Consider the following 23,036-nt stretch of genomic DNA (forward strand, 5'->3'; position numbering starts at 1 on the left):
TTTCTGCCCGGTCTCAAAACGGGGACCTTTCGCGAACGTGATAACCACTACACTACGGAAACCACAGGAGATGGTGCGTTCAGGGACATAGCTTATGTTTATCTGTTTGATTGCTGAAGTTCGGAATAAACAAAAAAACATCAACGACTGTTTCCGCCTGGTCTCGAACCGGGGACCTTTCGCGTGTGCGGCGAACGTGATAACCACTACACTACGGAAACCACATGAGATGGTGCGTTCAGGGACATAGCGCATGTTTATCTGTTTGATTGTTGAAGTTCGGAATCAAAGAAAGAAACACCAACGACTGTTTCCGCCCGGTCTCGAACCGGGGACCTTTCGCGTGTTAGGCGAACGTGATAACCACTACACTACGGAAACCACATGAGATGGTGCGTTCAGGGACATAGCTTATGTTTATCTGTTTGATTGTTGAATTTCGGAATCAAAGAAAAAAACATCAACGACTCTTTCCGCCGGTCTCGAACCAGGGACCTTTCGCGAACGTGATAACCACTACACTACGGAAACCACATGAGACGGTGTATTCAGGAACCATCAACGATTGTTTCCGCCCGGTCTCGAACCGGGGACCTTTCGCGTGTTAGGCGAACGTGATAACCACTACACTACGGAAACCACATGGGATGGTGCGTTCAGGGACATAGCGCATGTTTATCTGTTTGATTGTTGAAGTTCGGAATCAAAGAAGGAAAGACCAACGACTGTTTCCGCCCGGTCTCGAACCGGGGACCTTTCGCGTGTTAGGCGAACGTGATAACCACTACACTAAGGAAACCACATGAGATGGTGCGTTCAGGGACATAGCGCATGTTTATCTGTTTGATTGTTGAAGTTCGGAATCAAAGAAAGAAACACCAACGGCTGTTTCCGCCCGGTCTCGAACCGGGGACCTTTCGCGTGTTAGGCGAACGTGATAACCACTACACTACGGAAACCACATGAGATGGTGCGTTCAGGGACATAGCTTATGTTTATCTGTTTGATTGTTGAATTTCGGAATCAAAGAAAAAAACATCAACGACTGTTTCCGCCCGGTCTCGAACCAGGGACCTTTCACGTGTTAGGCGAACGTGATAACCACTAGACTACGGAAACCACATGAGATGGTGCTTTCAGGGACATAGCTTATGTTTATCTGTTTGATTGTTGAAATTCGAAATCAAAGAAAGAAAGACCAACGACTGTTTCTGCCCGGTCTCGAAACGGGGACCTTCCGCGTGGAAGGCGAACGTGATAACCACTACACTACGGAAACCACATGAGATGGTGCGTTCAGGGACATAGTGTATGTTTATCTGTTTGATTGCGAAGTTCGGAATCAAAGAAAGAAAAATCAACGACTGTTTCCGCCCGGTCTCGAACCGGGGACCTTTCGCGTGTGAGGCGAACGTGATAACCACTACACTACGGAAACCACATGAGATGGTGCGTTCAGGGACATAGCGCATGTTTATCTGTTTGATTGTTGAAGTTCGGAATCAAAGAAAAAAACATCAACGACTGTTTCCGCCCGGTCTCGAACCGGGGACCTTTCGCGTGTGAGGCGAACGTGATAACCACTACACTACGGAAACCACATGAGATGGTGCGTTCAGGGACATAGTGTATGTTTATCTGTTTGATTGCGAAGTTCGGAATCAAAGAAAAAAACACCAACGACTGTTTCCGCCCGGTCTCAAACCAGGGACCTTTTGTGATAACCACTACACTACGGAAACCACATGAGATGGTGCGTTCAGGGACATAGCTTATGTTTATCTGTTTGATTGTTGAATTTCGGAATCAAAGAAAAAAACATCAACGACTCTTTCCGCCGGTCTCGAACCAGGGACCTTTCGCTAACGTGATAACCACTACACTACGGAAACCACATGAGACGGTGTATTCAGGAACCATCAACGATTGTTTCCGCCCGGTCTCGAACCGGGGACCTTTCGCGTGTTAGGCGAACGTGATAACCACTACACTACGGAAACCACATGAGATGGTGCGTTCAGGGACATAGCGCATGTTTATCTGTTTGATTGTTGAAGTTCGGAATCAAAGAAGGAAAGACCAACGACTGTTTCCGCCCGGTCTCGAACCGGGGACCTTTCGCGTGTTAGGCGAACGTGATAACCACTACACTAAGGAAACCACATGAGATGGTGCGTTCAGGGACATAGCGCATGTTTATCTGTTTGATTGTTGAAGTTCGGAATCAAAGAAAGAAACACCAACGGCTGTTTCCGCCCGGTCTCGAACCGGGGACCTTTCGCTTGTAAGGCGAACGTGATAACCACTACACTACGGAAACCACAGGAGATAGTGTGTTCAGGGACATAGTTTATGTATATCTGTTTGAATGTTGAAGTTGGGAATCAAAGAAAAAAACATCAACGACTGTTTCCGCCCGGTCTCGAAACGGGGACCTTTCGCGTGTAAGGCGAACGTGATAACCACTACACTACGGAAACCACAGGAGATGGTGCGTTCAGGGACATAGTGTATGTTTATCTGTTTGATTGCTGAAGTTCGGAATAAAGAAAAAAACATCAACGACTGTTTCCGCCCGGTCTCGAACCAGGGACCTTTCGCGAACGTGATAACCACTACACTACGGAAACCACATGAGATGGTGCGTTCAGGGACATAGCGCATGTTTATCTGTTTGATTGTTGAAGAATCAAAGAAAAAAACACCAACGACTGTTTCCGCCCGGTTTCGAACCGGGGACCTTTCGCATGTTAGGCGAACGTGATAACCACTACACTACGGAAACCACATGAGATGGTGCGTTCAGGGACATAGGGCATGTTTATCTGTTTGATTGTTGAAGTTCGGAATCAAAGAAAGAAACACCAACGACTGTTTCCGCCCGGTCTCGAACCGGGGACCTTTCGCGTGTTAGGCGAACGTGATAACCACTATACTACGGAAACAACATGAGATGGTGCGTTCAGGGACATAGCTTATGTTTATCTGTTTGATTGTTGAAGTTCGGAATCAAAGAAAGAAACACCAACGACTGTTTCCGCCCGGTCTCGAACCGGGGACCTTTCGCGAACGTGATAACCACTACACTACGGAAACCACATGAGACGGTGTGTTCAGGAACCATCAACGATTGTTTCCGCCCGGTCTCGAAACGGGGACCTTTCGAGTGTTAGGAGAACGTGATAACCACTACACTACGGAAACCACATGAGATGGTGCGTTCAGGGACATATCGCATGTTTCTCTGTTTGATTGTTGAAGTTCGGAATCAAAGAAAGAAAGACCAACGACTGTTTCCGCCCGGTCTCGAACCGGGGACCTTTCGCGTGTAAGGCGAACGTGATAACCACTACACTACGGAAACCACAGGAGATGGTGTGTTCAGGGACATAGTTTATGTATATCTGTTTGAATGTTGAAGTTGGGAATCAAAGAAAAAAACATCAACGACTGTTTCCGCCCGGTCTCGAAACGGGGACCTTTCGCGTGTAAGGCGAACGTGATAACCACTACACTACGGAAACCACAGGAGATGGTGCGTTCAGGGACATAGTGTATGTTTATCTGTTTGATTGCTGAAGTTCGGAATAAAGAAAAAAACATCAACGACTGTTTCCGCCCGGTCTCGAACCAGGGACCTTTCGCGAACGTGATAACCACTACACTACGGAAACCACATGAGATGATGCGTTCAGGGACATAGCGCATGTTTATCTGTTTGATTGTTGAAGAATCAAAGAAAAAAACAACAACGACTGTTTCCGCCCGGTTTCGAACCGGGGACCTTTCGCATGTTAGGCGAACGTGATAACCACTACACTACGGAAACCACATGAGATGGTGCCTTCAGGGACATAGCTTATGTTTATCTGTTTGATTGTTGAAGTTCGGAATCAAACAAAGAAACACCAACGACTGTTTCCGCCCGGTCTCGAACCGGGGACCTTTCGCGTGTTAGGCGAACGTGATAACCACTACACTACGGAAACCACATGAGATGGTGCGTTCAGGGACATAGCTTATGTTTATCTGTTTGATTGTTGAATTTCGGAATCAAAGAAAAAAACATCAACGACTGTTTCCGCCCGGTCTCGAAACGGGGACCTTTCGCGTGTAAGGCGAACGTGATAACCACTACACTACGGAAACCACAGGAGATGGTGTGTTCAGGAACCATCAACGATTGTTTCCGCCCGGTCTCGAAACGGGGACCTTTCGAGTGTTAGGAGAACGTGATAACCACTACACTACGGAAACCACATGAGATGGTGCGTTCAGTGACATATCGCATGTTTCTCTGTTTGATTGTTGAAGTTCGGAATCAAAGAAAGAAAGACCAACGACTGTTTCCGCCCGGTCTCGAACCGGGGACCTTTCGAGTGTTAGGAGAACGTGATAACCACTACACTACGGAAACCACATGAGATGGTGCGTTCAGGGACATATCGCATGTTTCTCTGTTTGATTGTTGAAGTTCGGAATCAAAGAAAGAAAGACCAACGACTGTTTCCGCCCGGTCTCGAAACGGGGACCTTTCGCGTGTAAGGCGAACGTGATAACCACTACACTACGGAAACCACAGGAGATGGTGCGTTCAGGGACATAGTGTATGTTTATCTGTTTGATTGCTGAAGTTCGGAATAAAGAAAAAAACATCAACGACTGTTTCCACCCGGTCTCGAACCGGGGACCTTTCGCGTGTGAGGCGAACGTGATAACCACTACACTACGGAAACCACATGAGATGGTGCGTTCAGGGACATAGCTTATGTTTATCTGTTTGATTGTTGAAGTTCGGAATCAAAGAAAGAAACACCAACGACTGTTTCCGCCCGGTCTCGAACCGGGGACCTTTTGCGAACGTGATAACCACTACACTACGGAAACCACATGAGACGGTGTGTTCAGGAACCATCAACGATTGTTTCCGCCCGGTCTCGAAACGGGGACCTTTCGCGTGTTAGGCGAACGTGATAACCACTACACTACGGAAACCACATGAGATGGCGCGTTCAGGGACATAGCGCATGTTTATCTGTTTGATTGTTGAAGAATCAAAGAAAAAAACATCAACGACTGTTTCCGCCCGGTCTCGAACCGGGGACCTTTCGCGTGTGAGGCGAACGTGATAACCACTACACTACGGAAACCACATGAGATGGTGCGTTCAGGGACATGGGGCATGTTTATCTGTTTGATTGTTGAAGTTCGGAATCAAAGAAAGAAACACCAACGACTGTTTCCGCCCGGTCTCGAACCGGGGACCTTTCGCGTGTTAGGCGAACGTGATAACCACTACACTACGGAAACAACATGAGATGGTGCGTTCAGGGACATAGCTTATGTTTATCTGTTTGATTGTTGAAGTTCGGAATCAAAGAAAGAAACACCAACGACTGTTTCCGAACCGGGGACCTTTCGCGAACGTGATAACCACTACACTACGGAAACCACATGAGACGGTGTGTTCAGGAACCATCAACGATTGTTTCCGCCCGGTCTCGAAACGGGGACCTTTCGAGTGTTAGGAGAACGTGATAACCACTACACTACGGAAACCACATGAGATGGTGCGTTCAGGGACATATCGCATGTTTCTCTGTTTGATTGTTGAAGTTCGGAATCAAAGAAAGAAAGACCAACGACTGTTTCCGCCCGGTCTCGAACCGGGGACCTTTCGCTTGTAAGGCGAACGTGATAACCACTACACTACGGAAACCACAGGAGATGGTGTGTTCAGGGACATAGTTTATGTATATCTGTTTGAATGTTGAAGTTGGGAATCAAAGAAAAAAACATCAACGACTGTTTCCGCCCGGTCTCGAAACGGGGACCTTTCGCGTGTAAGGCGAACGTGATAACCACTACACTACGGAAACCACAGGAGATGGTGCGTTCAGGGACATAGTGTATGTTTATCTGTTTGATTGCTGAAGTTCGGAATAAAGAAAAAAACATCAACGACTGTTTCCGCCCGGTCTCGAACCAGGGACCTTTCGCGAACGTGATAACCACTACACTACGGAAACCACATGAGATGGTGCGTTCAGGGACATAGCGCATGTTTATCTGTTTGATTGTTGAAGAATCAAAGAAAAAAACACCAACGACAGTTTCCGCCCGGTTTCGAACCGGGGACCTTTCGCATGTTAGGCGAACGTGATAACCACTACACTACGGAAACCACATGAGATGGTGCCTTCAGGGACATAGCTTATGTTTATCTGTTTGATTGTTGAAGTTCGGAATCAAAGAAAGAAACACCAACGACTGTTTCCGCCCGGTCTCGAACCGGGGACCTTTCGCGTGTTAGGCGAACGTGATAACCACTACACTACGGAAACCACATGAGATGGTGCGTTCAGGGACATAGCTTATGTTTATCTGTTTGATTGTTGAATTTCGGAATCAAAGAAAAAAACATCAACGACTGTTTCCGCCCGGTCTCGAACCGGGGACCTTTCGCGTGTGAGGCGAACGTGATAACCACTACACTACGGAAACCACATGAGATGGTGCGTTCAGGGACATAGGGCATGTTTATCTGTTTGATTGTTGAAGTTCGGAATCAAAGAAAGAAACACCAACGACTGTTTCCGCCCGGTCTCGAACCGGGGACCTTTCGCGTGTTAGGCGAACGTGATAACCACTATACTACGGAAACAACATGAGATGGTGCGTTCAGGGACATAGCTTATGTTTATCTGTTTGATTGTTGAAGTTCGGAATCAAAGAAAGAAATACCAACGACTGTTTCCGCCCGGTCTCGAACCGGGGACCTTTCGCGAACGTGATAACCACTACACTACGGAAACCACATGAGACGGTGTGTTCAGGAACGATCAACGATTGTTTCCGCCCGGTCTCGAAACGGGGACCTTTCGAGTGTTAGGAGAACGTGATAACCACTACACTACGGAAACCACATGAGATGGTGCGTTCAGGGACATAGCGCATGTTTATCTGTTTGATTGTTGAAGAATCAAAGAAAAAAACACCAACGACTGTTTCCGCCCGGTTTCGAACCGGGGACCTTTCGCATGTTAGGCGAACGTGATAACCACTACACTACGGAAACCACATGAGATGGTGCCTTCAGGGACATAGCTTATGTTTATCTGTTTGATTGTTGAAGTTCGGAATCAAAGAAAGAAACACCAACGACTGTTTCCGCCCGGTCTCGAACCGGGGACCTTTCGCGTGTTAGGCGAACGTGATAACCACTACACTACGGAAACCACATGAGATGGTGCGTTCAGGGACATAGCTTATGTTTATCTGTTTGATTGTTGAATTTCGGAATCAAAGAAAAAAACATCAACGACTGTTTCCGCCCGGTCTCGAACCGGGGACCTTTCGCGTGTGAGGCGAACGTGATAACCACTACACTACGGAAACCACATGAGATGGTGCGTTCAGGGACATAGGGCATGTTTATCTGTTTGATTGTTGAAGTTCGGAATCAAAGAAAGAAACACCAACGACTGTTTCCGCCCGGTCTCGAACCGGGGACCTTTCGCGTGTTAGGCGAACGTGATAACCACTATACTACGGAAACAACATGAGATGGTGCGTTCAGGGACATAGCTTATGTTTATCTGTTTGATTGTTGAAGTTCGGAATCAAAGAAAGAAATACCAACGACTGTTTCCGCCCGGTCTCGAACCGGGGACCTTTCGCGAACGTGATAACCACTACACTACGGAAACCACATGAGACGGTGTGTTCAGGAACGATCAACGATTGTTTCCGCCCGGTCTCGAAACGGGGACCTTTCGAGTGTTAGGAGAACGTGATAACCACTACACTACGGAAACCACATGAGATGGTGCGTTCAGGGACATAGCGCATGTTTATCTGTTTGATTGTTGAAGAATCAAAGAAAAAAACACCAACGACTGTTTCCGCCCGGTTTCGAACCGGGGACCTTTCGCATGTTAGGCGAACGTGATAACCACTACACTACGGAAACCACATGAGATGGTGCCTTCAGGGACATAGCTTATGTTTATCTGTTTGATTGTTGAAGTTCGGAATCAAAGAAAGAAACACCAACGACTGTTTCCGCCCGGTCTCGAACCGGGGACCTTTCGCGTGTTAGGCGAACGTGATAACCACTACACTACGGAAACCACATGAGATGGTGCGTTCAGGGACATAGCTTATGTTTATCTGTTTGATTGTTGAATTTCGGAATCAAAGAAAAAAACATCAACGACTGTTTCCGCCCGGTCTCGAACCGGGGACCTTTCGCGTGTGAGGCGAACGTGATAACCACTACACTCCGGAAACCACATGAGATGGTGCGTTCAGGGACATAGGGCATGTTTATCTGTTTGATTGTTGAAGTTCGGAATCAAAGAAAGAAACACCAACGACTGTTTCCGCCCGGTCTCGAACCGGGGACCTTTCGCGTGTTAGGCGAACGTGATAACCACTATACTACGGAAACAACATGAGATGGTGCGTTCAGGGACATAGCTTATGTTTATCTGTTTGATTGTTGAAGTTCGGAATCAAAGAAAGAAACACCAACGACTGTTTCCGCCCGGTCTCGAACCGGGGACCTTTCGCGAACGTGATAACCACTACACTACGGAAACCACATGAGACGGTGTGTTCAGGAACCATCAACGATTGTTTCCGCCCGGTCTCGAAACGGGGACCTTTCGAGTGTTAGGAGAACGTGATAACCACTACACTACGGAAACCACATGAGATGGTGCGTTCAGGGACATATCGCATGTTTCTCTGTTTGATTGTTGAAGTTCGGAATCAAAGAAAGAAAGACCAACGACTGTTTCCGCCCGGTCTCGAACCGGGGACCTTTCGCGTGTAAGGCGAACGTGATAACCACTACACTACGGAAACCACAGGAGATGGTGTGTTCAGGGACATAGTTTATGTATATCTGTTTGAATGTTGAAGTTGGGAATCAAAGAAAAAAACATCAACGACTGTTTCCGCCCGGTCTCGAAACGGGGACCTTTCGCGTGTAAGGCGAACGTGATAACCACTACACTACGGAAACCACAGGAGATGGTGCGTTCAGGGACATAGTGTATGTTTATCTGTTTGATTGCTGAAGTTCGGAATAAAGAAAAAAACATCAACGACTGTTTCCGCCCGGTCTCGAACCAGGGACCTTTCGCGAACGTGATAACCACTACACTACGGAAACCACATGAGATGATGCGTTCAGGGACATAGCGCATGTTTATCTGTTTGATTGTTGAAGAATCAAAGAAAAAAACAACAACGACTGTTTCCGCCCGGTTTCGAACCGGGGACCTTTCGCATGTTAGGCGAACGTGATAACCACTACACTACGGAAACCACATGAGATGGTGCCTTCAGGGACATAGCTTATGTTTATCTGTTTGATTGTTGAAGTTCGGAATCAAACAAAGAAACACCAACGACTGTTTCCGCCCGGTCTCGAACCGGGGACCTTTCGCGTGTTAGGCGAACGTGATAACCACTACACTACGGAAACCACATGAGATGGTGCGTTCAGGGACATAGCTTATGTTTATCTGTTTGATTGTTGAATTTCGGAATCAAAGAAAAAAACATCAACGACTGTTTCCGCCCGGTCTCGAAACGGGGACCTTTCGCGTGTAAGGCGAACGTGATAACCACTACACTACGGAAACCACAGGAGATGGTGTGTTCAGGAACCATCAACGATTGTTTCCGCCCGGTCTCGAAACGGGGACCTTTCGAGTGTTAGGAGAACGTGATAACCACTACACTACGGAAACCACATGAGATGGTGCGTTCAGTGACATATCGCATGTTTCTCTGTTTGATTGTTGAAGTTCGGAATCAAAGAAAGAAAGACCAACGACTGTTTCCGCCCGGTCTCGAACCGGGGACCTTTCGAGTGTTAGGAGAACGTGATAACCACTACACTACGGAAACCACATGAGATGGTGCGTTCAGGGACATATCGCATGTTTCTCTGTTTGATTGTTGAAGTTCGGAATCAAAGAAAGAAAGACCAACGACTGTTTCCGCCCGGTCTCGAAACGGGGACCTTTCGCGTGTAAGGCGAACGTGATAACCACTACACTACGGAAACCACAGGAGATGGTGCGTTCAGGGACATAGTGTATGTTTATCTGTTTGATTGCTGAAGTTCGGAATAAAGAAAAAAACATCAACGACTGTTTCCACCCGGTCTCGAACCGGGGACCTTTCGCGTGTGAGGCGAACGTGATAACCACTACACTACGGAAACCACATGAGATGGTGCGTTCAGGGACATAGCTTATGTTTATCTGTTTGATTGTTGAAGTTCGGAATCAAAGAAAGAAACACCAACGACTGTTTCCGCCCGGTCTCGAACCGGGGACCTTTTGCGAACGTGATAACCACTACACTACGGAAACCACATGAGACGGTGTGTTCAGGAACCATCAACGATTGTTTCCGCCCGGTCTCGAAACGGGGACCTTTCGCGTGTTAGGCGAACGTGATAACCACTACACTACGGAAACCACATGAGATGGCGCGTTCAGGGACATAGCGCATGTTTATCTGTTTGATTGTTGAAGAATCAAAGAAAAAAACATCAACGACTGTTTCCGCCCGGTCTCGAACCGGGGACCTTTCGCGTGTGAGGCGAACGTGATAACCACTACACTACGGAAACCACATGAGATGGTGCGTTCAGGGACATGGGGCATGTTTATCTGTTTGATTGTTGAAGTTCGGAATCAAAGAAAGAAACACCAACGACTGTTTCCGCCCGGTCTCGAACCGGGGACCTTTCGCGTGTTAGGCGAACGTGATAACCACTACACTACGGAAACAACATGAGATGGTGCGTTCAGGGACATAGCTTATGTTTATCTGTTTGATTGTTGAAGTTCGGAATCAAAGAAAGAAACACCAACGACTGTTTCCGAACCGGGGACCTTTCGCGAACGTGATAACCACTACACTACGGAAACCACATGAGACGGTGTGTTCAGGAACCATCAACGATTGTTTCCGCCCGGTCTCGAAACGGGGACCTTTCGAGTGTTAGGAGAACGTGATAACCACTACACTACGGAAACCACATGAGATGGTGCGTTCAGGGACATATCGCATGTTTCTCTGTTTGATTGTTGAAGTTCGGAATCAAAGAAAGAAAGACCAACGACTGTTTCCGCCCGGTCTCGAACCGGGGACCTTTCGCTTGTAAGGCGAACGTGATAACCACTACACTACGGAAACCACAGGAGATGGTGTGTTCAGGGACATAGTTTATGTATATCTGTTTGAATGTTGAAGTTGGGAATCAAAGAAAAAAACATCAACGACTGTTTCCGCCCGGTCTCGAAACGGGGACCTTTCGCGTGTAAGGCGAACGTGATAACCACTACACTACGGAAACCACAGGAGATGGTGCGTTCAGGGACATAGTGTATGTTTATCTGTTTGATTGCTGAAGTTCGGAATAAAGAAAAAAACATCAACGACTGTTTCCGCCCGGTCTCGAACCAGGGACCTTTCGCGAACGTGATAACCACTACACTACGGAAACCACATGAGATGGTGCGTTCAGGGACATAGCGCATGTTTATCTGTTTGATTGTTGAAGAATCAAAGAAAAAAACACCAACGACTGTTTCCGCCCGGTTTCGAACCGGGGACCTTTCGCATGTTAGGCGAACGTGATAACCACTACACTACGGAAACCACATGAGATGGTGCCTTCAGGGACATAGCTTATGTTTATTTGTTTGATTGTTGAAGTTCGGAATCAAAGAAAGAAACACCAACGACTGTTTCCGCCCGGTCTCGAACCGGGGACCTTTCGCGTGTTAGGCGAACGTGATAACCACTACACTACGGAAACCACATGAGATGGTGCGTTCAGGGACATAGCTTATGTTTATCTGTTTGATTGTTGAATTTCGGAATCAAAGAAAAAAACATCAACGACTGTTTCCGCCCGGTCTCGAACCGGGGACCTTTCGCGTGTGAGGCGAACGTGATAACCACTACACTACGGAAACCACATGAGATGGTGCGTTCAGGGACATAGGGCATGTTTATCTGTTTGATTGTTGAAGTTCGGAATCAAAGAAAGAAACACCAACGACTGTTTCCGCCCGGTCTCGAACCGGGGACCTTTCGCGTGTTAGGCGAACGTGATAACCACTATACTACGGAAACAACATGAGATGGTGCGTTCAGGGACATAGCTTATGTTTATCTGTTTGATTGTTGAAGTTCGGAATCAAAGAAAGAAACACCAACGACTGTTTCCGCCCGGTCTCGAACCGGGGACCTTTCGCGAACGTGATAACCACTACACTACGGAAACCACATGAGACGGTGTGTTCAGGAACGATCAACGATTGTTTCCGCCCGGTCTCGAAACGGGGACCTTTCGAGTGTTAGGAGAACGTGATAACCACTACACTACGGAAACCACATGAGATGGTGCGTTCAGGGACATATCGCATGTTTCTCTGTTTGATTGTTGAAGTTCGGAATCAAAGAAAGAAAGACCAACGACTGTTTCCGCCCGGTCTCGAACCGGGGACCTTTCGCGTGTAAGGCGAACGTGATAACCACTACACTACGGAAACCACAGGAGATGGTGTGTTCAGGGACATAGTTTAAGTATATCTGTTTGAATGTTGAAGTTGGGAATCAAAGAAAAAAACATCAACGACTGTTTCCGCCCGGTCTCGAAACGGGGACCTTTCGCGTGTAAGGCGAACGTGATAACCACTACACTACGGAAACCACAGGAGATGGTGCGTTCAGGGACATAGTGTATGTTTATCTGTTTGATTGCTGAAGTTCGGAATAAAGAAAAAAACATCAACGACTGTTTCCGCCCGGTCTCGAACCAGGGACCTTTCGCGAACGTGATAACCACTACACTACGGAAACCACATGAGATGATGCGTTCAGGGACATAGCGCATGTTTATCTGTTTGATTGTTGAAGAATCAAAGAAAAAAACAACAACGACTGTTTCCGCCCGGTTTCGAACCGGGGACCTTTCGCATGTTAGGCGAACGTGATAACCACTACACTACGGAAACCACATGAGATGGTGCTTTCAGGGACATAGCTTATGTTTATCTGTTTGATTGTTGAAGTTCGGAATCCAACAAAGAAACACCAACGACTGTTTCCGCCCGGTCTCGAACCGGGGACCTTTCGCGTGTTAGGCGAACGTGATAACCACTACACTACGGAAACCACATGAGATGGTGCGTTCAGGGACATAGCTTATGTTTATCTGTTTGATTGTTGAATTTCGGAATCAAAGAAAAAAACATCAACGACTGTTTCCGCCCGGTCTCGAAGCGGGGACCTTTCGCGTGTAAGGCGAACGTGATAACCACTACACTACGGAAACCACAGGAGATGGTGTGTTCAGGAACCATCAACGATTGTTTCCGCCCGGTCTCGAAACGGGGACCTTTCGAGTGTTAGGAGAACGTGATAACCACTACACTACGGAAACCACATGAGATGGTGCGTTCAGTGACATATCGCATGTTTCTCTGTTTGATTGTTGAAGTTCGGAATCAAAGAAAGAAAGACCAACGACTGTTTCCGCCCGGTCTCGAACCGGGGACCTTTCGCGAACGTGATAACCACTACACTACGGAAACCACATGAGACGGTGTGTTCAGGAACCATCAACGATTGTTTCCGCCCGGTCTCGAAACGGGGACCTTTCGAGTGTTAGGAGAACGTGATAACCACTACACTACGGAAACCACATGAGATGGTGCGTTCAGGGACATATCGCATGTTTCTCTGTTTGATTGTTGAAGTTCGGAATCAAAGAAAGAAAGACCAACGACTGTTTCCGCCCGGTCTCGAAACGGGGACCTTTCGCGTGTAAGGCGAACGTGATAACCACTACACTACGGAAACCACAGGAGATGGTGCGTTCAGGGACATAGTGTATGTTTATCTGTTTGATTGCTGAAGTTCGGAATAAAGAAAAAAACATCAACGACTGTTTCCACCCGGTCTCGAACCGGGGACCTTTCGCGTGTGAGGCGAACGTGATAACCACTACACTACGGAAACCACAAGAGATGGTGCGTTCAGGGACATAGGGCATGTTTATCTGTTTGATTGTTGAAGTTCGGAATCAAAAAAAGAAACACCAACGACTGTTTCCGCCCGGTCTCGAACCGGGGACCTTTCGCGTGTTAGGCGAACGTGATAACCACTACACTACGGAAACAACATGAAATGGTGCGTTCAGGGACATAGCTTATGTTTATCTGTTTGATTGTTGAAGTTCGGAATCAAAGAAAGAAACACCAACGACTGTTTCCGCCCGGTCTCGAACCGGGGACCTTTTGCGAACGTGATAACCACTACACTACGGAAACCACATGAGATAGTGCGTTCAGGGACATAGCGCATGTTTATCTGTTTGATTGTTGAAGAATCAAAGAAAAAAACACCAACGACTGTTTCCGCCCGGTTTCGAACCGGGGACCTTTCGCATGTTAGGCGAACGTGATAACCACTACACTACGGAAACAACATGAGATGGTGTCTTCAGGGACATAGCTTATGTTTATCTGTTTGATTGTTGAAGTTCGGAATCAAAGAAAGAAACACCAAGGACTGTTTCCGCCCGGTCTCGAACCGGGGACCTTTCGCGTGTTAGGCGAACGTGATAACCACTACACTACGGAAACCACATGAGATGGTGCGTTCAGGGACATAGCTTATGTTTATCTGTTTGATTGTTGAATTTCGGAATCAAAGAAAAAAACATCAACGACTGTTTCCGCCCGGTCTCGAACCGGGGACCTTTCGCGTGTGAGGCGAACGTGATAACCACTACACTACGGAAACCACATGAGATGGTGCGTTCAGGGACATAGGGCATGTTTATCTGTTTGATTGTTGAAGTTCGGAATCAAAGAAAGAAACACCAACGACTGTTTCCGCCCGGTCTCGAACCGGGGACCTTTCGCGTGTTAGGCGAACGTGATAACCACTACACTACGGAAACAACATGAGATGGTGCGTTCAGGGACATAGCTTATGTTTATCTGTTTGATTGTAGAAGTTCGGAATCAAAGAAAGAAACACCAACGACTGTTTCCGCCCGGTCTCGAACCGGGGACCTTTCGCGAACGTGATAACCACTACACTACGGAAACCACATGAGACGGTGTGTTCAGGAACCATCAACGATTGTTTCCGCCCGGTCTCGAAACGGGGACCTTTCGAGTGTTAGGAGAACGTGATAACCACTACACTACGGAAACCACATGAGATGGTGCGTTCAGGGACATATCGCATGTTTCTCTGTTTGATTGTTGAAGTTCGGAATCAAAGAAAGAAAGACCAACGACTGTTTCCGCCCGGTCTCGAACCGGGGACCTTTCGCGTGTAGGGTGAACGTGATAACCACTACACTACGGAAACCACAGGAGATGGTGTGTTCAGGGACATAGTTTATGTATATCTGTTTCAATGTTGAAGTTGGGAATCAAAGAAAGAAACATCAACGACTGTTTCCGCCCGGTCTCTAACCGGGGACCTTTCGCGTGTGAGGCGAACGTGATAACCACTACACTACGGAAACCACATGAGATGGTGCGTTCAGGGACATAGCGCATGTTTATCTGTTTGATTGTTGAAGTTCGGAATCAAAGAAAGAAACACCAACGACTGTTTCCGCCCGGTCTCGAACCGGGGACCTTTCGCGTGTTAGGCGAACGTGATAACCACTACACTACGGAAACCACATGAGATGGTGCGTTCAGGGACATAGCTTATGTTTATCTGTTTGATTGTTGAATTTCGGAATCAAAGAAAAAAACATCAACGACTGTTTCCGCCCGGTCTCGAACCGGGGACCTTTCGCGTGTTAGGCGAACGTGATAACCACTACACTACGGAAACCACATGAGATGGTGCGTTCAGGGACATAGCTTATGTTTATCTGTTTGATTGTTGAATTTCGGAATCAAAGAAAAAAACATCAACGACTGTTTCCGCCCGGTCTCGAAGCGGGGACCTTTCGCGTGTAAGGCGAACGTGATAACCACTACACTACGGAAACCACAGGAGATGGTGTGTTCAGGAACCATCAACGATTGTTTCCGCCCGGTCTCGAAACGGGGACCTTTCGAGTGTTAGGAGAACGTGATAACCACTACACTACGGAAACCACATGAGATGGTGCGTTCAGTGACATATCGCATGTTTCTCTGTTTGATTGTTGAAGTTCGGAATCAAAGAAAGAAAGACCAACGACTGTTTCCGCCCGGTCTCGAACCGGGGACCTTTCGCGAACGTGATAACCACTACACTACGGAAACCACATGAGACGGTGTGTTCAGGAACCATCAACGATTGTTTCCGCCCGGTCTCGAAACGGGGACCTTTCGAGTGTTAGGAGAACGTGATAACCACTACACTACGGAAACCACATGAGATGGTGCGTTCAGGGACATATCGCATGTTTCTCTGTTTGATTGTTGAAGTTCGGAATCAAAGAAAGAAAGACCAACGACTGTTTCCGCCCGGTCTCGAAACGGGGACCTTTCGCGTGTAAGGCGAACGTGATAACCACTACACTACGGAAACCACAGGAGATGGTGCGTTCAGGGACATAGTGTATGTTTATCTGTTTGATTGCTGAAGTTCGGAATAAAGAAAAAAACATCAACGACTGTTTCCACCCGGTCTCGAACCGGGGACCTTTCGCGTGTGAGGCGAACGTGATAACCACTACACTACGGAAACCACAAGAGATGGTGCGTTCAGGGACATAGGGCATGTTTATCTGTTTGATTGTTGAAGTTCGGAATCAAAGAAAGAAACACCAACGACTGTTTCCGCCCGGTCTCGAACCGGGGACCTTTCGCGTGTTAGGCGAACGTGATAACCACTACACTACGGAAACAACATGAAATGGTGCGTTCAGGGACATAGCTTATGTTTATCTGTTTGATTGTTGAAGTTCGGAATCAAAGAAAGAAACACCAACGACTGTTTCCGCCCGGTCTCGAACCGGGGACCTTTTGCGAACGTGATAACCACTACACTACGGAAACCACATGAGATAGTGCGTTCAGGGACATAGCGCATGTTTATCTGTTTGATTGTTGAAGAATCAAAGAAAAAAACACCAACGACTGTTTCCGCCCGGTTTCGAACCGGGGACCTTTCGCATGTTAGGCGAACGTGATAACCACTACACTACGGAAACAACATGAGATGGTGTCTTCAGGGACATAGCTTATGTTTATCTGTTTGATTGTTGAAGTTCGGAATCAAAGAAAGAAACACCAAGGACTGTTTCCGCCCGGTCTCGAACCGGGGACCTTTCGCGTGTTAGGCGAACGTGATAACCACTACACTACGGAAACCACATGAGATGGTGCGTTCAGGGACATAGCTTATGTTTATCTGTTTGATTGTTGAATTTCGGAATCAAAGAAAAAAACATCAACGACTGTTTCCGCCCGGTCTCGAACCGGGGACCTTTCGCGTGTGAGGCGAACGTGATAACCACTACACTACGGAAACCACATGAGATGGTGCGTTCAGGGACATAGGGCATGTTTATCTGTTTGATTGTTGAAGTTCGGAATCAAAGAAAGAAACACCAACGACTGTTTCCGCCCGGTCTCGAACCGGGGACCTTTCGCGTGTTAGGCGAACGTGATAACCACTACACTACGGAAACAACATGAGATGGTGCGTTCAGGGACATAGCTTATGTTTATCTGTTTGATTGTAGAAGTTCGGAATCAAAGAAAGAAACACCAACGACTGTTTCCGCCCGGTCTCGAACCGGGGACCTTTCGCGAACGTGATAACCACTACACTACGGAAACCACATGAGACGGTGTGTTCAGGAACCATCAACGATTGTTTCCGCCCGGTCTCGAAACGGGGACCTTTCGAGTGTTAGGAGAACGTGATAACCACTACACTACGGAAACCACATGAGATGGTGCGTTCAGGGACATATCGCATGTTTCTCTGTTTGATTGTTGAAGTTCGGAATCAAAGAAAGAAAGACCAACGACTGTTTCCGCCCGGTCTCGAACCGGGGACCTTTCGCGTGTAGGGTGAACGTGATAACCACTACACTACGGAAACCACAGGAGATGGTGTGTTCAGGGACATAGTTTATGTATATCTGTTTCAATGTTGAAGTTGGGAATCAAAGAAAGAAACATCAACGACTGTTTCCGCCCGGTCTCTAACCGGGGACCTTTCGCGTGTGAGGCGAACGTGATAACCACTACACTACGGAAACCACATGAGATGGTGCGTTCAGGGACATAGCGCATGTTTATCTGTTTGATTGTTGAAGTTCGGAATCAAAGAAAGAAACACCAACGACTGTTTCCGCCCGGTCTCGAACCGGGGACCTTTCGCTTGTTAGGCGAACGTGATAACCACTACACTACGGAAACCACATGAGACGGTGTGTTCAGGAACCATCAACGACTGTTTCCGCCCGGTCTCGAAACGGGGACCTTTCGAGTGTTAGGAGAACGTGATAACCACTACACTACGGAAACCACATGAGATGGTGCGTTCAGGGACATAGCGCATGTTTATCTGTTTGATTGTTGAAGTTCGGAATCAAAGAAAGAAACACCAACGACTGTTTCCGCCCGGTCTCGAACCGGGGACCTTTCGCTTGTTAGGCGAACGTGATAACCACTACACTACGGAAACCACATGAGACGGTGTGTTCAGGAACCATCAACGACTGTTTCCGCCCGGTCTCGAAACGGGGACCTTTCGAGTGTTAGGAGAACGTGATAACCACTACACTACGGAAACCACATGAGATGGTGCATTCAGGGACATAGCGCATGTTTATCTGTTTGATTGTTGAAGTTCGGAATCAAAGAAAGAAACACCAACGACTGTTTCCGCCGGGTCTCGAACCAGGGACCTTTCGCGTGTTAGGCGAACGTGATAACCACTACACTACGGAAACCACATGAGATGGTGCGTTCAGGGACATAGCTTATGTTTATCTGTTTGATTGTTGAAATTCGAAATCAAAGAAAGAAAGACCAACGACTGTTTCTGCCTGGTCTCGAAACGGGGACCTTCCGCGTGTGAGGCGAACGTGATAACCACTACACTACGGAAACCACATGAGATGGTGCGTTCAGGGACATAGTGTATGTTTATCTGTTTGATTGCGAAGTTCGGAATCAAAGAAAAAAACACCAACGACTGTTTCCGCCCGGTCTCGAACCAGGGACCTTTCGCGTGTTAGGCGAACGTGATAACCACTACACTACGGAAACCACATGAGATGGTGCGTTCAGGGACATAGCTTATGTTTATCTGTTTGATTGTTGAAATTCGGAATCAAAGAAAGAAAGACCAACGACTGTTTCCGCCCGGTCTCGAAACGGGGACCTTCCGCGTGGAAGGCGAACGTGATAACCACTGCACTACGGAAACCACATGAGATGGTGCGTTCAGGGACATAGTGTATGTTTATCTGTTTGATTGCAAAGTTCGGAATCAAAGAAAGAAACATCAACGACTGTTTCCGCACGGTCTCGAACCGGGGACCTTTCGCGTGTGAGGCGAACATGATAACCACTACACTACGGAAACCACATGAGATGGTGCGTTCAGGGACATAGCTTATGTTTATCTGTTTGATTGTTGAATTTCGGAATCAAAGAAAAAAACATCAACGACTGTTTCCGCCCGGTCTCGAAACGGGGACCTTCCGCGTGTAAGGCAAACGTGATAACCACTACACTACGGAAACAACATGAGATGGTGCGTTCAGGGACATAGCTTATGTTTATCTGTTTGATTGTTGAAGTTCGGAATCAAAGAAAGAAACACCAAAGACTGTTTCCGCCCGGTCTCGAACCGGGGACCTTTCGCGAACGTGATAACCACTACACTACGGAAACCACATGAGATGGTGCGTTCAGGGACATAGCTTATGTTTATCTGTTTGATTGCTGAAGTTCGGAATAAACAAAAAAACATCAACGACTGTTTCCGCCTGGTCTCGAACCGGGGACCTTTCGCGTGTGCGGCGAACGTGATAACCACTACACTACGGAAACCACATGAGATGGTGCGTTCAGGGACATAGCGCATGTTTTTCTGTTTGATTGTTGAAGTTCGGAATCAAAGAAAGAAACACCAACGACTGTTTCCGCCCGGTCTCGAAACGGGGACCTTTCGCGTGTAAGGCGAACGTGATAACCACTACACTACGGAAACCACAGGAGATGGTGCGTTCAGGGACATAGCTTATGTTTATCTGTTTGATTGTTGAAGTTCGGAATAAAGAAAAAAACATCAACGACTGTTTCCGCCCGGTCTCGAACCGGGGACCTTTCGCGTGTGAGGCGAACGTGATAACCACTACACTACGGAAACCACATGAGATGGTGCATTCAGGGACAAAGGGCATGTTTATCTGTTTGATTGTTGAAGTTCGGAATCAAAGAAAGAAACACCAACGACTGTTTCCGCCCGGTCTCGAACCGGGGACCTTTCGCGTGTTAGGCGAACGTGATAACCACTACACTACGGAAACAACATGAGATGGTGCGTTCAGGGACATAGCTTATGTTTATCTGTTTGATTGTTGAAGTTCGGAATCAAAGAAAGAAACACCAACGACTGTTTCCGCCCGGTCTCGAACCGGGGACCTTTCGCGAACGTGATAACCACTACACTACGGAAACCACATGAGACGGTGTGTTCAGGAACCATCAACGATTGTTTCCGCCCGGTCTCGAAACGGGGACCTTTCGAGTGTTAGGAGAACGTGATAACCACTACACTACGGAAACCACATGAGATGGTGCGTTCAGGGACATATCGCATGTTTCTCTGTTTGATTGTTGAAGTTCGGAATCAAAGAAAGAAAGACCAACGACTGTTTCCGCCCGGTCTCGAACCGGGGACCTTTCGCGTGTAAGGCGAACGTGATAACCACTACACTACGGAAACCACAGGAGATGGTGTGTTCAGGGACATAGTTTATGTATATCTGTTTGAATGTTGAAGTTGGGAATCAAAGAAAAAAACATCAACGACTGTTTCCGCCCGGTCTCGAACCAGGGACCTTTCGCGAACGTGATAACCACTACACTACGGAAACCACATGAGATGTTGCGTTCAGGGACATAGCGCATGTTTATCTGTTTGATTGTTGAAGAATCAAAGAAAAAAACAACAACGACTGTTTCCGCCCGGTTTCGAACCAGGGACCTTTCGCATGTTAGGCGAACGTGATAACCACTACACTACGGAAACCACATGAGTTGGTGCCTTCAGGGACATAGCTTATGTTTATCTGTTTGATTGTTGAAGTTCGGAATCAAACAAAGAAACACCAACGACTGTTTCCGCCCGGTCTCGAACCGGGGACCTTTCGCGTGTTAGGCGAACGTGATAACCACTACACTACGGAAACCACATGAGATGGTGCGTTCAGGGACATAGCTTATGTTTATCTGTTTGATTGTTGAATTTCGGAATCAAAGAAAAAAACATCAACGACTGTTTCCGCCCGGTCTCAAAACGGGGACCTTTCGCGTGTAAGGCGAACGTGATAACCACTACACTACGGAAACCACAGGAGATGGTGTGTTCAGGAACCATCAACGATTGTTTCCGCCCGGTCTCGAAACGGGGACCTTTCGAGTGTTAGGAGAACGTGATAACCACTACACTACGGAAACCACATGAGATGGTGCGTTCAGGGACATATCGCATGTTTCTCTGTTTGATTGTTGAAGTTCGGAATCAAAGAAAGAAAGACCAACGACTGTTTCCGCCCGGTCTCGAACCGGGGACCTTTCGCGAACGTGATAACCACTACACTACGGAAACCACATGAGACGGTGTGTTCGGGGAACCATCAACGATTGTTTCCGCCCGGTCTCGAAACGGGGACCTTTCGAGTGTTAGGAGAACGTGATAACCACTACACTACGGAAACCACATGAGATGGTGCGTTCAGGGACATAGCTTATGTTTATCTGTTTGATTGTTGAAGTTCGGAATCAAAGAAAGAAAGACCAACGACTGTTTCTGCACGGTCTCGAAACGGGGACCTTCCGCGTGGAAGGCGAACGTGATAACCACTACACTACGGAAACCACATGAGATGGTGCGTTCAGGGACATAGTGTATGTTTATCTGTTTGATTGCGAAGTTCGGAATCCAAGAAAAAAACACCAACGACTGTTTCCGCCCGGTCTCGAAACGGGGACCTTTCGCGTGTAAGGCGAACGTGACAACCACTACACTACGGAAACCACAGGAGATGGTGTGTTCAGGGACATAGAGTATATCCAGCGCAATATATCCAGCACCGTATGGCATTCACGCACAAAAACAAAGCATCACGCCGGATTAAAAAAAAAACACATCAAAGACTGTTTCCGCCCGGTCTCGAACCGGGGACCTTTCGCGTGTGAGGCGAACGTGATAACCACTACACTACGGAAACCACATGAGATGGTGCGTTCAGGGACATAGCGCATGTTTATCTGTTTGATTGTTGAAGTTCGGAATCAAAGAAAGAAACACCAACGAATGTTTCCGCCCGGTCTCGAACCGGGGACCTTTCGCGTGTTAGGCGAACGTGATAACCACTACACTACGGAAACCACATGAGATGGTGCGTTCAGGAACATAGCTTATGTTTATCTGTTTGATTGTTGAAGTTCGTAATCAAAGAAAGAAACACCAACGACTGTTTCCACCCGGTCTCGAACCGGGGACCTTTCGCGAACGTGATAACCACTACACTACGGAAACCACATGAGACGGTGTGTTCAGGAACCATCAACGACTGTTGCCGCCCGGTCTCGAACCGGGGACCTTTCGCGTGTAGGGTGAACGTGATAACCACTACACTACGGAAACCACAGGAGATGGTGTGTTCAGGGACATAGTTTATGTATATCTGTTTCAATGTTGAAGTTGGGAATCAAAGAAAGAAACATCAACGACTGTTTCCGCCCGGTCTCTAACCGGGGACCTTTCACGTGTGAGGC

At 47.4% G+C, this 23,036-nt stretch overlaps 69 non-coding genes across 69 annotated transcripts; all 69 read right to left on the reverse strand.

Moving 5' to 3' along the window:
* Positions 1–308: 308 nt before the first annotated feature.
* trnav-aac (transfer RNA valine (anticodon AAC)) lies at positions 309–381 on the reverse strand. The gene has a single exon. It is a non-coding gene; the product is annotated as a tRNA-Val (tRNA).
* Positions 382–566: 185 nt separating this feature from the next.
* trnav-aac (transfer RNA valine (anticodon AAC)) lies at positions 567–639 on the reverse strand. The gene has a single exon. It is a non-coding gene; the product is annotated as a tRNA-Val (tRNA).
* Positions 640–886: 247 nt separating this feature from the next.
* On the reverse strand, positions 887–959 carry trnav-aac (transfer RNA valine (anticodon AAC)). Its single transcript has one exon. It is a non-coding gene; the product is annotated as a tRNA-Val (tRNA).
* Positions 960–1,206: 247 nt separating this feature from the next.
* Positions 1,207–1,279, reverse strand: trnag-ucc (transfer RNA glycine (anticodon UCC)). Its single transcript has one exon. It is a non-coding gene; the product is annotated as a tRNA-Gly (tRNA).
* An 86-nt stretch (positions 1,280–1,365) lies between these two features.
* On the reverse strand, positions 1,366–1,438 carry trnav-cac (transfer RNA valine (anticodon CAC)). Its single transcript has one exon. It is a non-coding gene; the product is annotated as a tRNA-Val (tRNA).
* Positions 1,439–1,525: 87 nt separating this feature from the next.
* trnav-cac (transfer RNA valine (anticodon CAC)) lies at positions 1,526–1,598 on the reverse strand. Its single transcript has one exon. It is a non-coding gene; the product is annotated as a tRNA-Val (tRNA).
* A 329-nt stretch (positions 1,599–1,927) lies between these two features.
* trnav-aac (transfer RNA valine (anticodon AAC)) lies at positions 1,928–2,000 on the reverse strand. Its single transcript has one exon. It is a non-coding gene; the product is annotated as a tRNA-Val (tRNA).
* Positions 2,001–2,247: 247 nt separating this feature from the next.
* trnav-uac (transfer RNA valine (anticodon UAC)) lies at positions 2,248–2,320 on the reverse strand. The gene has a single exon. It is a non-coding gene; the product is annotated as a tRNA-Val (tRNA).
* An 87-nt stretch (positions 2,321–2,407) lies between these two features.
* On the reverse strand, positions 2,408–2,480 carry trnav-uac (transfer RNA valine (anticodon UAC)). The gene has a single exon. It is a non-coding gene; the product is annotated as a tRNA-Val (tRNA).
* A 232-nt stretch (positions 2,481–2,712) lies between these two features.
* On the reverse strand, positions 2,713–2,785 carry trnav-aac (transfer RNA valine (anticodon AAC)). The gene has a single exon. It is a non-coding gene; the product is annotated as a tRNA-Val (tRNA).
* Positions 2,786–3,291: 506 nt separating this feature from the next.
* On the reverse strand, positions 3,292–3,364 carry trnav-uac (transfer RNA valine (anticodon UAC)). The gene has a single exon. It is a non-coding gene; the product is annotated as a tRNA-Val (tRNA).
* An 87-nt stretch (positions 3,365–3,451) lies between these two features.
* trnav-uac (transfer RNA valine (anticodon UAC)) lies at positions 3,452–3,524 on the reverse strand. Its single transcript has one exon. It is a non-coding gene; the product is annotated as a tRNA-Val (tRNA).
* A 232-nt stretch (positions 3,525–3,756) lies between these two features.
* On the reverse strand, positions 3,757–3,829 carry trnav-aac (transfer RNA valine (anticodon AAC)). The gene has a single exon. It is a non-coding gene; the product is annotated as a tRNA-Val (tRNA).
* An 87-nt stretch (positions 3,830–3,916) lies between these two features.
* Positions 3,917–3,989, reverse strand: trnav-aac (transfer RNA valine (anticodon AAC)). The gene has a single exon. It is a non-coding gene; the product is annotated as a tRNA-Val (tRNA).
* Positions 3,990–4,076: 87 nt separating this feature from the next.
* trnav-uac (transfer RNA valine (anticodon UAC)) lies at positions 4,077–4,149 on the reverse strand. The gene has a single exon. It is a non-coding gene; the product is annotated as a tRNA-Val (tRNA).
* Positions 4,150–4,504: 355 nt separating this feature from the next.
* Positions 4,505–4,577, reverse strand: trnav-uac (transfer RNA valine (anticodon UAC)). Its single transcript has one exon. It is a non-coding gene; the product is annotated as a tRNA-Val (tRNA).
* A 500-nt stretch (positions 4,578–5,077) lies between these two features.
* Positions 5,078–5,150, reverse strand: trnav-cac (transfer RNA valine (anticodon CAC)). The gene has a single exon. It is a non-coding gene; the product is annotated as a tRNA-Val (tRNA).
* An 87-nt stretch (positions 5,151–5,237) lies between these two features.
* trnav-aac (transfer RNA valine (anticodon AAC)) lies at positions 5,238–5,310 on the reverse strand. Its single transcript has one exon. It is a non-coding gene; the product is annotated as a tRNA-Val (tRNA).
* A 336-nt stretch (positions 5,311–5,646) lies between these two features.
* On the reverse strand, positions 5,647–5,719 carry trnav-uac (transfer RNA valine (anticodon UAC)). The gene has a single exon. It is a non-coding gene; the product is annotated as a tRNA-Val (tRNA).
* Positions 5,720–5,806: 87 nt separating this feature from the next.
* On the reverse strand, positions 5,807–5,879 carry trnav-uac (transfer RNA valine (anticodon UAC)). The gene has a single exon. It is a non-coding gene; the product is annotated as a tRNA-Val (tRNA).
* Positions 5,880–6,271: 392 nt separating this feature from the next.
* trnav-aac (transfer RNA valine (anticodon AAC)) lies at positions 6,272–6,344 on the reverse strand. The gene has a single exon. It is a non-coding gene; the product is annotated as a tRNA-Val (tRNA).
* Positions 6,345–6,431: 87 nt separating this feature from the next.
* trnav-cac (transfer RNA valine (anticodon CAC)) lies at positions 6,432–6,504 on the reverse strand. Its single transcript has one exon. It is a non-coding gene; the product is annotated as a tRNA-Val (tRNA).
* Positions 6,505–7,005: 501 nt separating this feature from the next.
* Positions 7,006–7,078, reverse strand: trnav-aac (transfer RNA valine (anticodon AAC)). Its single transcript has one exon. It is a non-coding gene; the product is annotated as a tRNA-Val (tRNA).
* Positions 7,079–7,165: 87 nt separating this feature from the next.
* trnav-aac (transfer RNA valine (anticodon AAC)) lies at positions 7,166–7,238 on the reverse strand. Its single transcript has one exon. It is a non-coding gene; the product is annotated as a tRNA-Val (tRNA).
* An 87-nt stretch (positions 7,239–7,325) lies between these two features.
* On the reverse strand, positions 7,326–7,398 carry trnav-cac (transfer RNA valine (anticodon CAC)). The gene has a single exon. It is a non-coding gene; the product is annotated as a tRNA-Val (tRNA).
* Positions 7,399–7,899: 501 nt separating this feature from the next.
* trnav-aac (transfer RNA valine (anticodon AAC)) lies at positions 7,900–7,972 on the reverse strand. The gene has a single exon. It is a non-coding gene; the product is annotated as a tRNA-Val (tRNA).
* An 87-nt stretch (positions 7,973–8,059) lies between these two features.
* trnav-aac (transfer RNA valine (anticodon AAC)) lies at positions 8,060–8,132 on the reverse strand. Its single transcript has one exon. It is a non-coding gene; the product is annotated as a tRNA-Val (tRNA).
* A 666-nt stretch (positions 8,133–8,798) lies between these two features.
* trnav-uac (transfer RNA valine (anticodon UAC)) lies at positions 8,799–8,871 on the reverse strand. The gene has a single exon. It is a non-coding gene; the product is annotated as a tRNA-Val (tRNA).
* Positions 8,872–8,958: 87 nt separating this feature from the next.
* Positions 8,959–9,031, reverse strand: trnav-uac (transfer RNA valine (anticodon UAC)). The gene has a single exon. It is a non-coding gene; the product is annotated as a tRNA-Val (tRNA).
* Positions 9,032–9,263: 232 nt separating this feature from the next.
* trnav-aac (transfer RNA valine (anticodon AAC)) lies at positions 9,264–9,336 on the reverse strand. The gene has a single exon. It is a non-coding gene; the product is annotated as a tRNA-Val (tRNA).
* Positions 9,337–9,423: 87 nt separating this feature from the next.
* trnav-aac (transfer RNA valine (anticodon AAC)) lies at positions 9,424–9,496 on the reverse strand. The gene has a single exon. It is a non-coding gene; the product is annotated as a tRNA-Val (tRNA).
* An 87-nt stretch (positions 9,497–9,583) lies between these two features.
* trnav-uac (transfer RNA valine (anticodon UAC)) lies at positions 9,584–9,656 on the reverse strand. The gene has a single exon. It is a non-coding gene; the product is annotated as a tRNA-Val (tRNA).
* A 355-nt stretch (positions 9,657–10,011) lies between these two features.
* Positions 10,012–10,084, reverse strand: trnav-uac (transfer RNA valine (anticodon UAC)). The gene has a single exon. It is a non-coding gene; the product is annotated as a tRNA-Val (tRNA).
* A 500-nt stretch (positions 10,085–10,584) lies between these two features.
* trnav-cac (transfer RNA valine (anticodon CAC)) lies at positions 10,585–10,657 on the reverse strand. Its single transcript has one exon. It is a non-coding gene; the product is annotated as a tRNA-Val (tRNA).
* Positions 10,658–10,744: 87 nt separating this feature from the next.
* trnav-aac (transfer RNA valine (anticodon AAC)) lies at positions 10,745–10,817 on the reverse strand. Its single transcript has one exon. It is a non-coding gene; the product is annotated as a tRNA-Val (tRNA).
* A 336-nt stretch (positions 10,818–11,153) lies between these two features.
* On the reverse strand, positions 11,154–11,226 carry trnav-uac (transfer RNA valine (anticodon UAC)). Its single transcript has one exon. It is a non-coding gene; the product is annotated as a tRNA-Val (tRNA).
* Positions 11,227–11,313: 87 nt separating this feature from the next.
* Positions 11,314–11,386, reverse strand: trnav-uac (transfer RNA valine (anticodon UAC)). Its single transcript has one exon. It is a non-coding gene; the product is annotated as a tRNA-Val (tRNA).
* Positions 11,387–11,618: 232 nt separating this feature from the next.
* On the reverse strand, positions 11,619–11,691 carry trnav-aac (transfer RNA valine (anticodon AAC)). Its single transcript has one exon. It is a non-coding gene; the product is annotated as a tRNA-Val (tRNA).
* An 87-nt stretch (positions 11,692–11,778) lies between these two features.
* trnav-aac (transfer RNA valine (anticodon AAC)) lies at positions 11,779–11,851 on the reverse strand. Its single transcript has one exon. It is a non-coding gene; the product is annotated as a tRNA-Val (tRNA).
* An 87-nt stretch (positions 11,852–11,938) lies between these two features.
* trnav-cac (transfer RNA valine (anticodon CAC)) lies at positions 11,939–12,011 on the reverse strand. Its single transcript has one exon. It is a non-coding gene; the product is annotated as a tRNA-Val (tRNA).
* A 506-nt stretch (positions 12,012–12,517) lies between these two features.
* Positions 12,518–12,590, reverse strand: trnav-uac (transfer RNA valine (anticodon UAC)). Its single transcript has one exon. It is a non-coding gene; the product is annotated as a tRNA-Val (tRNA).
* An 87-nt stretch (positions 12,591–12,677) lies between these two features.
* Positions 12,678–12,750, reverse strand: trnav-uac (transfer RNA valine (anticodon UAC)). Its single transcript has one exon. It is a non-coding gene; the product is annotated as a tRNA-Val (tRNA).
* Positions 12,751–12,982: 232 nt separating this feature from the next.
* Positions 12,983–13,055, reverse strand: trnav-aac (transfer RNA valine (anticodon AAC)). Its single transcript has one exon. It is a non-coding gene; the product is annotated as a tRNA-Val (tRNA).
* Positions 13,056–13,142: 87 nt separating this feature from the next.
* trnav-aac (transfer RNA valine (anticodon AAC)) lies at positions 13,143–13,215 on the reverse strand. The gene has a single exon. It is a non-coding gene; the product is annotated as a tRNA-Val (tRNA).
* Positions 13,216–13,829: 614 nt separating this feature from the next.
* On the reverse strand, positions 13,830–13,902 carry trnav-uac (transfer RNA valine (anticodon UAC)). Its single transcript has one exon. It is a non-coding gene; the product is annotated as a tRNA-Val (tRNA).
* A 246-nt stretch (positions 13,903–14,148) lies between these two features.
* Positions 14,149–14,221, reverse strand: trnav-aac (transfer RNA valine (anticodon AAC)). Its single transcript has one exon. It is a non-coding gene; the product is annotated as a tRNA-Val (tRNA).
* Positions 14,222–14,454: 233 nt separating this feature from the next.
* trnav-aac (transfer RNA valine (anticodon AAC)) lies at positions 14,455–14,527 on the reverse strand. Its single transcript has one exon. It is a non-coding gene; the product is annotated as a tRNA-Val (tRNA).
* An 87-nt stretch (positions 14,528–14,614) lies between these two features.
* Positions 14,615–14,687, reverse strand: trnav-aac (transfer RNA valine (anticodon AAC)). The gene has a single exon. It is a non-coding gene; the product is annotated as a tRNA-Val (tRNA).
* Positions 14,688–14,774: 87 nt separating this feature from the next.
* trnav-cac (transfer RNA valine (anticodon CAC)) lies at positions 14,775–14,847 on the reverse strand. Its single transcript has one exon. It is a non-coding gene; the product is annotated as a tRNA-Val (tRNA).
* An 87-nt stretch (positions 14,848–14,934) lies between these two features.
* Positions 14,935–15,007, reverse strand: trnav-aac (transfer RNA valine (anticodon AAC)). The gene has a single exon. It is a non-coding gene; the product is annotated as a tRNA-Val (tRNA).
* A 666-nt stretch (positions 15,008–15,673) lies between these two features.
* On the reverse strand, positions 15,674–15,746 carry trnav-aac (transfer RNA valine (anticodon AAC)). The gene has a single exon. It is a non-coding gene; the product is annotated as a tRNA-Val (tRNA).
* Positions 15,747–15,833: 87 nt separating this feature from the next.
* Positions 15,834–15,906, reverse strand: trnav-aac (transfer RNA valine (anticodon AAC)). The gene has a single exon. It is a non-coding gene; the product is annotated as a tRNA-Val (tRNA).
* A 614-nt stretch (positions 15,907–16,520) lies between these two features.
* On the reverse strand, positions 16,521–16,593 carry trnav-uac (transfer RNA valine (anticodon UAC)). Its single transcript has one exon. It is a non-coding gene; the product is annotated as a tRNA-Val (tRNA).
* Positions 16,594–16,839: 246 nt separating this feature from the next.
* On the reverse strand, positions 16,840–16,912 carry trnav-aac (transfer RNA valine (anticodon AAC)). Its single transcript has one exon. It is a non-coding gene; the product is annotated as a tRNA-Val (tRNA).
* Positions 16,913–17,145: 233 nt separating this feature from the next.
* On the reverse strand, positions 17,146–17,218 carry trnav-aac (transfer RNA valine (anticodon AAC)). The gene has a single exon. It is a non-coding gene; the product is annotated as a tRNA-Val (tRNA).
* An 87-nt stretch (positions 17,219–17,305) lies between these two features.
* trnav-aac (transfer RNA valine (anticodon AAC)) lies at positions 17,306–17,378 on the reverse strand. The gene has a single exon. It is a non-coding gene; the product is annotated as a tRNA-Val (tRNA).
* Positions 17,379–17,465: 87 nt separating this feature from the next.
* On the reverse strand, positions 17,466–17,538 carry trnav-cac (transfer RNA valine (anticodon CAC)). The gene has a single exon. It is a non-coding gene; the product is annotated as a tRNA-Val (tRNA).
* An 87-nt stretch (positions 17,539–17,625) lies between these two features.
* trnav-aac (transfer RNA valine (anticodon AAC)) lies at positions 17,626–17,698 on the reverse strand. The gene has a single exon. It is a non-coding gene; the product is annotated as a tRNA-Val (tRNA).
* Positions 17,699–18,364: 666 nt separating this feature from the next.
* Positions 18,365–18,437, reverse strand: trnav-aac (transfer RNA valine (anticodon AAC)). Its single transcript has one exon. It is a non-coding gene; the product is annotated as a tRNA-Val (tRNA).
* A 195-nt stretch (positions 18,438–18,632) lies between these two features.
* trnav-aac (transfer RNA valine (anticodon AAC)) lies at positions 18,633–18,705 on the reverse strand. The gene has a single exon. It is a non-coding gene; the product is annotated as a tRNA-Val (tRNA).
* Positions 18,706–19,379: 674 nt separating this feature from the next.
* Positions 19,380–19,452, reverse strand: trnag-ucc (transfer RNA glycine (anticodon UCC)). The gene has a single exon. It is a non-coding gene; the product is annotated as a tRNA-Gly (tRNA).
* Positions 19,453–20,168: 716 nt separating this feature from the next.
* Positions 20,169–20,241, reverse strand: trnav-uac (transfer RNA valine (anticodon UAC)). The gene has a single exon. It is a non-coding gene; the product is annotated as a tRNA-Val (tRNA).
* Positions 20,242–20,327: 86 nt separating this feature from the next.
* Positions 20,328–20,400, reverse strand: trnav-cac (transfer RNA valine (anticodon CAC)). The gene has a single exon. It is a non-coding gene; the product is annotated as a tRNA-Val (tRNA).
* Positions 20,401–20,487: 87 nt separating this feature from the next.
* On the reverse strand, positions 20,488–20,560 carry trnav-aac (transfer RNA valine (anticodon AAC)). Its single transcript has one exon. It is a non-coding gene; the product is annotated as a tRNA-Val (tRNA).
* A 346-nt stretch (positions 20,561–20,906) lies between these two features.
* Positions 20,907–20,979, reverse strand: trnav-uac (transfer RNA valine (anticodon UAC)). The gene has a single exon. It is a non-coding gene; the product is annotated as a tRNA-Val (tRNA).
* A 233-nt stretch (positions 20,980–21,212) lies between these two features.
* trnav-aac (transfer RNA valine (anticodon AAC)) lies at positions 21,213–21,285 on the reverse strand. The gene has a single exon. It is a non-coding gene; the product is annotated as a tRNA-Val (tRNA).
* Positions 21,286–21,372: 87 nt separating this feature from the next.
* Positions 21,373–21,445, reverse strand: trnav-aac (transfer RNA valine (anticodon AAC)). The gene has a single exon. It is a non-coding gene; the product is annotated as a tRNA-Val (tRNA).
* A 968-nt stretch (positions 21,446–22,413) lies between these two features.
* Positions 22,414–22,486, reverse strand: trnav-cac (transfer RNA valine (anticodon CAC)). Its single transcript has one exon. It is a non-coding gene; the product is annotated as a tRNA-Val (tRNA).
* An 87-nt stretch (positions 22,487–22,573) lies between these two features.
* On the reverse strand, positions 22,574–22,646 carry trnav-aac (transfer RNA valine (anticodon AAC)). The gene has a single exon. It is a non-coding gene; the product is annotated as a tRNA-Val (tRNA).
* Between the last annotated feature and the right edge of the window lie 390 nt (positions 22,647–23,036).

Source organism: Gasterosteus aculeatus, chromosome Y (assembly GCF_964276395.1).
Source record: "Gasterosteus aculeatus chromosome Y, fGasAcu3.hap1.1, whole genome shotgun sequence".
Taxonomy (NCBI): domain Eukaryota; kingdom Metazoa; phylum Chordata; class Actinopteri; order Perciformes; family Gasterosteidae; genus Gasterosteus; species Gasterosteus aculeatus.